This window comes from Papio anubis, chromosome 16 (genome assembly GCF_008728515.1).
Source record: "Papio anubis isolate 15944 chromosome 16, Panubis1.0, whole genome shotgun sequence".
In the NCBI taxonomy this organism is placed as follows: Eukaryota; Metazoa; Chordata; class Mammalia; order Primates; family Cercopithecidae; genus Papio; species Papio anubis.
In genome coordinates this window covers 80,826,369-80,835,046 of record NC_044991.1, presented here as the reverse complement: position 1 = coordinate 80,835,046, position 8,678 = coordinate 80,826,369, and the positions used below count along the sequence as shown (strand labels likewise).

The 8,678-nt window shown below is 45.4% G+C and overlaps 1 non-coding gene across 1 annotated transcript; it reads left to right on the top strand.

Moving 5' to 3' along the window:
• Window positions 1-395: 395 nt before the first annotated feature.
• LOC116270876 lies at window positions 396-457 on the top strand. The gene has a single exon (XR_004179181.1). It is a non-coding gene; the product is annotated as a U7 small nuclear RNA (small nuclear RNA).
• The last annotated feature ends 8,221 nt before the right edge of the window (window positions 458-8,678 follow it).

The following is an 8,678-nucleotide window of genomic DNA, read 5'->3' as shown; positions in this document are numbered from 1 at the left end:
ACACCCCACAGCAAAGGCCGGGCACAGTGGCACATTCCTGTAATCTCAGCACTTTGGGAGGCTGAGGCAGGCGGATCATCTGAGGTCAGGAGTTTGAGAACAGCCTGACCAACATAGTGAAACCCTGTGTCTACTAAATATACAAAAATTAGCTGAGCATAGTGGCACACGCCTATAATCCCAGCTACTTGGGAGGCTGAGGCAGGAGAATCACTTGAACCTGAGAGGCAGAGGTTGCAGTGAGCCGAGATCGCATCACTGCACTCTAGCCTGGGCAACAGAGCGAGACTCCATCTCAACAGAAATAAATAAATAAATAAATAAATAAGAACATCCCACAGCAGAAATTCATTCATTTATTCATTCATTTATTTTATTGTTCAATAACTACATCTTAGTGTTACAACTACTTTAGAATTTGTCTAGCAGGCTTTCCAGTTTTCACCGAAAAGCTCCCTTAAGAAAACTGGGGGGGGGGGGGCCTAACTAAAAAAACCCCTACATCTTTCTTTCTTTTTTTTTTTGAGACAGGGTCTCACTCTGTCCCCTAGGCTGGAGTGCAGTGGCATGATCTCAGCTCACTGCAACCTCCGCCTTCTGGGTTTAAGCAATCCTGCCTCAGCTTCCCGAGTAGCTGGGATTACAGGCACCCACCACCACGCCCGGGTAATTTTTGTATTTTTAGTAGAGACAGGTTTTCACCATGTTGGCCAGGCTGGTCTCAAACTCTTGACCTCAAGTGATCTGTCGGCCCCAGCCTCCCAAAATGTCGGGATTACAGGCATGAGCCACTGCACTTGGCCAAAAAACGACATCTTAAGCACCTACTAGAAGCCAGGCACTGTGTTCAGTTTTGTGCCCAATGTTGTGAATACAATATTCGGCCCACAAAGGCAAGGACCCCATGATCCTTACTCAAACACAGTGATCATCATCAAAACAATGTGAATTTTAAAAGGTTGGAAATTGGGAGGCCAAGGCAGGTGGATCAACCTGAGATCAGGAGTTTGAGACCAGCTTGACCAACATGGTGAAACCCATCTCTACTAAACATACAAAAATTAGGCCGGGCGCGGTGGCTCAAGCCTGTAATCCCAGCACTTTGGGAGGCGAGATGGGGCAGGATCCTGCGAGGTCAGGAGATCGAGACCACCCTGGCTAACCGCGGTGAAACCCGTCTCTACTAAAAATACAAAAAACTGGCCAGGCCGAGGTGGCCCGAGCGCCTGTAGTCCCAACTGGGAGGCTGAGACAGGAGAATGGCGGGAACCGAGGAGGCCCGAGCTTGCAGTGAGCTGAGAGATCCGGCCACAACGCACTCCAACCTGGAGCAACAGAAGCTGAGACTCCCTCTCAAAAAAAAAAAAAAAAAAAACATACAAAAATTAGCCAGGCATGGTGGCACATTCCTGTAATCCCAGCTACTTGGGAGGCTGAGGCTTGAGAATCGCTTGAACCCAGGAGGCAGAGGTTGCAGTGAACCGAGATTGCACCATTGCGTTGCACTCTAGCCTTGGTGACAAGAGTGAAACTCTATCTCAAAAAATAAAATAAAATTAAATAAATAAATAAAAATAAATAAAAGTTGGAATTTAAGATTGGGTAAGGTATTTGATTTTCAATCATAAACTTATTATTTTATTTTCTTTTTTGTTGTTGTTGTTGTTGTTCTGCCTGGACAATCCCTACTGCAGAAGAAAATAATTTTTTTTTTTGAAACGGAGTCTCACACTGTCGCAGGGGCTGGTGTGCAATGGCATGATCTCGACTCACTGCAACCTCTGGTTGCAGTGCTCCCAGGTTCAAAAGATTCTCCTGCCTCAGCCCCCCGAGTAGCTAGGATTACAGGCGCCGGCCACCACACCCGGTCTGGCTAATAATTTGTATTTTTAGTAGGGACAGGGTTTCACTATGTGGGCCAGGCTGGTCTTGAACTCCTGACCTCGTGATCCGCCCACCTCGGCCTCCCAAAGTGTTGGGATTACAGGCGTGAGCCACCGCGCCCGGCCATAGAAGAAAATAATTTTAACGTATCCTTTTTTAGAGGGTCTGAAAATAGATTTACGTTGTTCAGCTACAAAAAAAAGCCGGTGCTTTCTGGGCATAATCATTGCTAATGTATGTGTAATACACTAAGGTTTAAAGCGTGCTTGTGCGAACAGTGTTCAAGTAGTTCTCTAAAGTCTTACAGGAAAATAAGATGTGAAAACCAAGGCTCAGGAAGGCTAATGGATTTGCATGAGATCACTTGGGCAGCAATCCTGACCCAGCTATTGGTCTGATGGTTATTGTTACTATTATCGCCATATGCCATTCCCTTAATACCTCAAGTTAGCTGGGACACCTCTCTTCCCTACAAACTTCAAGAGTCTGCCAGGTGCGGTGGCTCACACCTATAATCCCAGCACTTTGGGAGGCCGAGGCAGGCGGATCACCTGAGGTCAGGAGTTGGAACCAGCCTGACCAACATGGAAGCCCGTCTCTACTAAAAGACAGTAGTGGGCATGGTGGCGCATAACTGTAATCCCAGTTACTCGGGAGACTGAGGCAGGAGAATCACTTGAACCCAGGAAGCAGAAGTTGAGGTAAGCCAAGATCGCACCATTGCACTCCAGCCTGGGCAACAAGAGTGAAACTCCATTCCCCCCGCAACAAAAAAGAGTCTAATCTACATTCCCAAGACTGTAGGGTATGTGTGCACAGAGTGTATATTTATAGGCGGGTGTGGCTCAAGCCACCATAATCCCAGCACTTTGGGAGGCGAGGCCAGGCCGGATCACTGAGTCAGGAGATCGAGACCATCCCTAGCTAACTGCGAAACCCGTCTCTACTAAAAAAATACAAAAACCTTGAGGCTGATTGGTAGCCTGTAGTCCCAGCTACTTTCGGGGAGGCAGAGAGGCAGGAAGAATATAAGCGTGAGCACCCGGGGCCCAGACTTTTTGCAGTGAGCTGAGATCAGAAGCCACTGCACTCCAGCCACAAAACAGGCGAGACTCAGTCTCAAAAAAAAAAAAAAAATTCTTTATAATCTCTATTGCTAAATTTGATATGAAGTGAAATTACCGGCTATCAGAATGATTCAGGTACTTCTGGTCACATTAGACATCTTCAAAAAATATATATGGAAGGCATGGTGGCTCACACCTGCTGTAATCCAGCACTTTGGGAGGTAAAGGTGGGATTGCTTGAGGCCAGTAGTTGAGACCATCCTGGGCAACATAGTGAGACTCTCATCTCTACAAATAAAAAAGTAGCGGGTGTGGTAGTTGCACACCTGTAGTCCCAACTACTTAGCAGGCTAAGGCAGGAGGATTTTCCTGAGCCTGTGAGATTGAGGCTACAGTGAGCCATGATGGCACCACTGCACTCCAGCCCAGGCAACACAGCAAGACCCTATATGACGCAGGCAGAGGATGGGTGACCATATGGAACAGAGACAAGCTGTCCCAGCTGAGGACCCCTTGAGTATCTGTGACAATCAGTGGATGCGGGAGCAAGGCGATCCTAGACTTGCTGACCACAGACACATGAGCGAGCCCAGTAGAGATCAGCCTATCTGGCTAAATCTAGAATATGCCAGGTGCAGTGGCTCATGCCTGTAATTGCAGCATTTTGGGAGGCCAAGATGGGAGGATTACTTGAGCTCAGGAGTTCAAGACCAGCCTGAACAACATAGTGAGGCTCCATCTCTACAAAAATAAAAAAAGATTAGCTCGGCATGGTGGCCCATGCCTGTGGTCCCAGCTACTTGGGATACCAAGGTGGGGGACTTAGGCTCAGGAGGTCAAAGATGCAGTGAGCCATGATCATACCACTCCACTCTGGCCTGGGCAACAGAGTGAGACCCTGTATCAAAAAAAAAAAAAAAAAAAAGGAAGAAGAATATGGCTTATAAAAAATGGTTGTTGCTTTAAGCTATTAACTTTTTGGGTGGTTTGTTACACAGCAAAAGCTAACCAATACAGCCAGATGTGGTGGTTCATGCCTGTGATCCCAGCAGTTTGGGATGCTGAGGTGGGAGAATCATTTAAGCCCAGGAGTTAAGGCCAGCCTGGGCAACACAGCAAGACCCTGTCTCTACAAAAAATAAAAAAGCCGGGCCTGATGAAGCATGCCTGTATTCCTAGCTACTCTGGAGGATGAGGCCGGAGGATCCCTAATCCCAAGAGTTGGAGGCTATAGTGAGCTATGATCTGCCCACCGCACTCCAGGCTGAGGGACATAGCAAGATCCTGTTGCTTTAAAAAAGAAAAAAGAGCCGGGAGCGGTGGCTCACGCCTGTAATCCCAGCACTTTGGGAGGCTGAGGCGGGCGGATCACAGGGTCAAGAGATCGAGACCATCCTGGCCAACATGGTGAAACCCCATCTCTACCAAAAATACAAAAATTAGCCGGCCGTGGTGGTGGGTGCCTGTAGTCCCAGCTATTTGGGAAGCTGAGGCAGGAGAATCGCTTGAACTAGGGAGGCAGAGGTTGCAATGAGCCGAGATCGTGCCACTGCACTCCAGCCCTGGTGACAGAGTGAGACTCTGTCTCAAAAACAAGAAAAAGAAAAACATTTTGAAAAATTGAAAAAAGCTAACCAATGCACTGAGTAAATAAATTATGTTGGCCAAACTGCATTGGCCTGAAAAATAAAAAAACTTTTTTTTTTTTTTTTTTTCCCACCGGAGCCTACACCTGCTATCAGAGGCCTTTGGCTCTAAAGAAGAGTAAAACACTATCTAATTGCTTTGATTTTTTTGTTTTTGACCCCCAGAATTCCTTCAATGCTTATTTCTCTGAAATATACATATATATTTCCTTGCTGTTTCTTCCATTACCAAAAACTTGGTGTATTTCACACACGTTGTTAATTACAGAGGCCATATGTAATTAACAAGCAAAACTGTGGTTGGAAACTTAATTGTGCATACAAGTGGCCGCCTAAATGTTCAAATGAAAAGGTTAGCCATTCAACCACTACATTGTAAATGCAAGGGAAATTTCTCCCAGAACTTTTCAAGATTTGAAATGGTACTTAAAGGTCAATCTATACAACAGTAGCTGAGATAGACACAATTTGTTGATCAATACCCACTGTGTGACAGGCATTCTGCCAGGTGTGTAAGACAGAGCGGAGAGCAGGACTTCACTGGGTTTCAGGCACTAAGGAGCTTGTATCCTATACACCAAGCGCTTTGACTTTTTAAGTTTCCTTGGCTGGGGTCAAGTCAAGAAAGCTCTATTAAGCATCCACCCTTTGAAGTGTGTTAGGAGAAATGGAGAGAAAAAGACTTACTTTAAAATTTTTGTTTAGCAATTCTTCAGGATACTTTGATACAAAAATCAATGCTTTTTTTTTTTTTTTTAGACTGAGTCTTGGAGTCTCGCTCTGTCACCAGGCTGGAATGCAGTGGTGTGATCTCGGCTCACTGCAACCTCTGCCTCCTGGGTTCAAGCGATTCTCCTGCCTCACTCAGCCTCCTGAGTAGCTGGGACTACAGGAGCATGCCACCACACCCAACTAATTTTTGTATTTTTGGTAGAGACAGGGTTTCATCATATTGGCCAGGATGGTCTCAAGCTCTTGACCTAGTGATCCACCTGCCTTGGCTTCCCAAAGTGCTGGGATTACAGGCATGAGCCACCACACCAGGCCCAATGCATTTTCTTCATTGTTTTCATGGAATTGCCTGATCATTTGAATGAATAAAGAACATATTGTTTGGGGGGGGGGGCAGTAGCTCACACCTGTAATCCCAGTACTTTGGGAGGCCAAGGCAGGCAAATCACTTGAGTTCAGTAGTTCCAGACCCGCCTGGCCAACATGGCCAGACAGGTTTTGTAGAAACCCTGTCTCTACAAAAATAGAAAATTGAACCGAGTGTGGTGGCGCACACCTGTAATCCCAGTTACTTTGGAGGCTGAGGCCAGAGAATCACTTGAACCTGGGAGCAGGAAGTTGCAGTGAGCCAAGATCGTGCCACTGTACTCCAGCCTGGGCAACAGAGCGAGACTCTGTCTCAAAAACAAAACAAAACAAAACAAAAGGATATATTGGGTCGGGAGCGGTGGTTCACGCCTGTAATCCCAGCACTTTGGGAGGCCGAGGTGGATGGATCATGAGGTCAGGAGATCGAGATCATCCTGGCTAACATGGTGAAACCCCATCTCTACCAAAAAAAATACAAAAAATTACCCGGGCGTGGTGGCAGGTGCCTGTAGTCCTAGCTACTCAGGAGGCTGAGGCAGGAGAATGGCATGAACCCGGGAGGCAGAGCTTGCAGTGAGCAGAGATTGCGCCACTGCACTCCAGCCTGGGTGGCAGAGTGAGACTCTGTCTCAAAAAACAAAAATGAAAAAAAAGGATATATTGATATATTGTTTGGGGCACTGGAGAGGCATCAACTATTACATACATGAACTCTCCGGATGCCTATGTCCTCACTCACAGCCAAGGCAACTGGAGAATTGTAGCAACCACATAACTGAGGTTTCTGGATTGGCAAATCACTCAAGATTGTCTTTTTTTTGAGATGGAGTCTCGTTCTGTCGCCCAGGCTGGAGTGCAGTGGCATGATCTGGGCTCACGGCAACCTCTGCCGCCCAGGTTCAAGCGATTCTCCTGCCTCAGCCTCCTGAGTAGCGGGGATTACAGGCACACACCACCATGCCCGGCTAATTTTTTGTATTTCTAGTAGAGACAGGGTTTCATTATGATGTCCAAGCTGGTTTTAAACTCCTGACCTCAAGTGATCCACTAGCCTCAGGCTCCCAAAGTGCTGGGATTACAGGCGTGACCCACCGCGCCTGGCCTAAAGATTGTCTTTGACTTGAATTATTTGAATGACTGTTCTCAATTTACCCCTTCATTATGCCCGGAAATCGGAAAGAAGAAATGTGTAGATTGCTTCAAATAATCTCTGAGCTATTATTATGTCTCAGGCATTGTTCTAAATGCTTACGACAAAATCCTGCCCTCATGGAGCAGACATTTTAGGCTGAAGAGAGAGATACTGGCTGGGCGTAGTGGCTCACACTTGTAATTCCAGTACTTTGGGAGGCCAAGGTGGGAAGATCACTTAGACCCAAGAGTTCGAGACCAGCCTGGGCAACAAGGTGAAACCCCTGTTTCTACAAAAAATTTAACAATAAAAAAATGAATAATTTTTTAAAAAGAGACAGATAAGAAAAATACATATTGAGTGAGATTATAAGTGCTGTCTAGAGGCATCTATATATCCCATCTATGATGTTTTACAGATGTTATTTACCTGGTGACTGCCAAATACTCCCAATATAATCTTAATTATCTTTTTTTAATAGCACACGGAGCTAGGTGCAGTGGCTCATGCCTGTAATCCCAGCATTTTGGGAGGCTGAGGCGGGAGGATCACCTGAGGTCGGGAGTTCAAGACCAGCCTGACCAACATGGAGAAACCCTTTCTCTACTAAAAACACAAAATTAGCCAGGGATAGTGGTGCATTCCTGTAATCCCAGGTACTTGGGATGCTGAGGCAGGAGAATTGCTGGAACCCAGGAGGTGGAGGTTACGGTGAGCAGAGATCGCGCCATTGCACCCCAGCCTGGGCAACAAGAGTGAAACTCCATCTCAAAAAAAAAAAAAAAAAAAAACGGAAAAAGAAATAGCACAGGGAATACTGACCACATTTCTGCCTTTGTTCAGTTCAGATTGATAAATATTTGTTGAGCTCCGACAAACAGGGAGAGGGACAAGGTGAACCAGCCCTTTCCTGCCCCTAAGGAGCAGCACAGCCACCAAGTAAACACATAATTTCAATATACTGTGGTAGCCCCAGATAGAGGGAACTAAAAGTTGCTACAAAAACATGAATGCTATCTAAAAACTCCTGCATTTTCTCTTGAAGCATTTGAAGGAGTTCATCTGAAAAAGATGCCAAAAAGCCAAGAATCCAGCATCTACGTGATCTTAGGAGGGAGCAGGGACAGGTAGGGAGGAACCACCAGCTCTTGGATATTCCCAGATGCTAAAAGGTAAAGTGAATTCTTCCATAAGGATGTGTCTATCTAGCTAAGTCTGCAAAGCCTCCCCACAGTAAATCTGAAGTTGAGAATGCCAAAGTATTTGCTTTCATCTAACTCTTTGACAGACGAATAGAATACAAAAATAAAAACATCTCTCTTCTACCCTTGTTGTAATCTTTTTCCTCTTTTCAAAATCTTTTAAACAACATGCCTCTTTACTGTGGAATCTGTTCTATTGATTTGTTTTAATAAAAGATCTCTCTCCTAAAGAAAGGAAAGCCATCTTTGATCTGACTTAACAAAAAGATCTAATCAAACAATAAAATCTATGAAGGAAAAAAAGAAAAAGAGGCAAGCTTCTTTGAGCCACATCAAATATATGAAAGAGAAAATACTTCATTTAAATGCTAAAAAACTAACACAAAACAGCTTGAAATGTAATAACCTCTGCTGAATAAGTGAAACCACATGTTGATCTGACATGAGTTTGTAAGACACAATTAAAGGTCACTTCGTGTACAAACATCTCATTCTGAAGTGAGAAGCTTGAATTGCTGTCAGTATTTTTGGCCACCACGGGGCAGGTGCTCCCACCTGGCACAAACCACATAGATGCCCCAAAAGGGAATGAAGGTGATACTCCACAAACTGGAAGCTTCAAATCTAGCCGCACCAGGAAATGTTC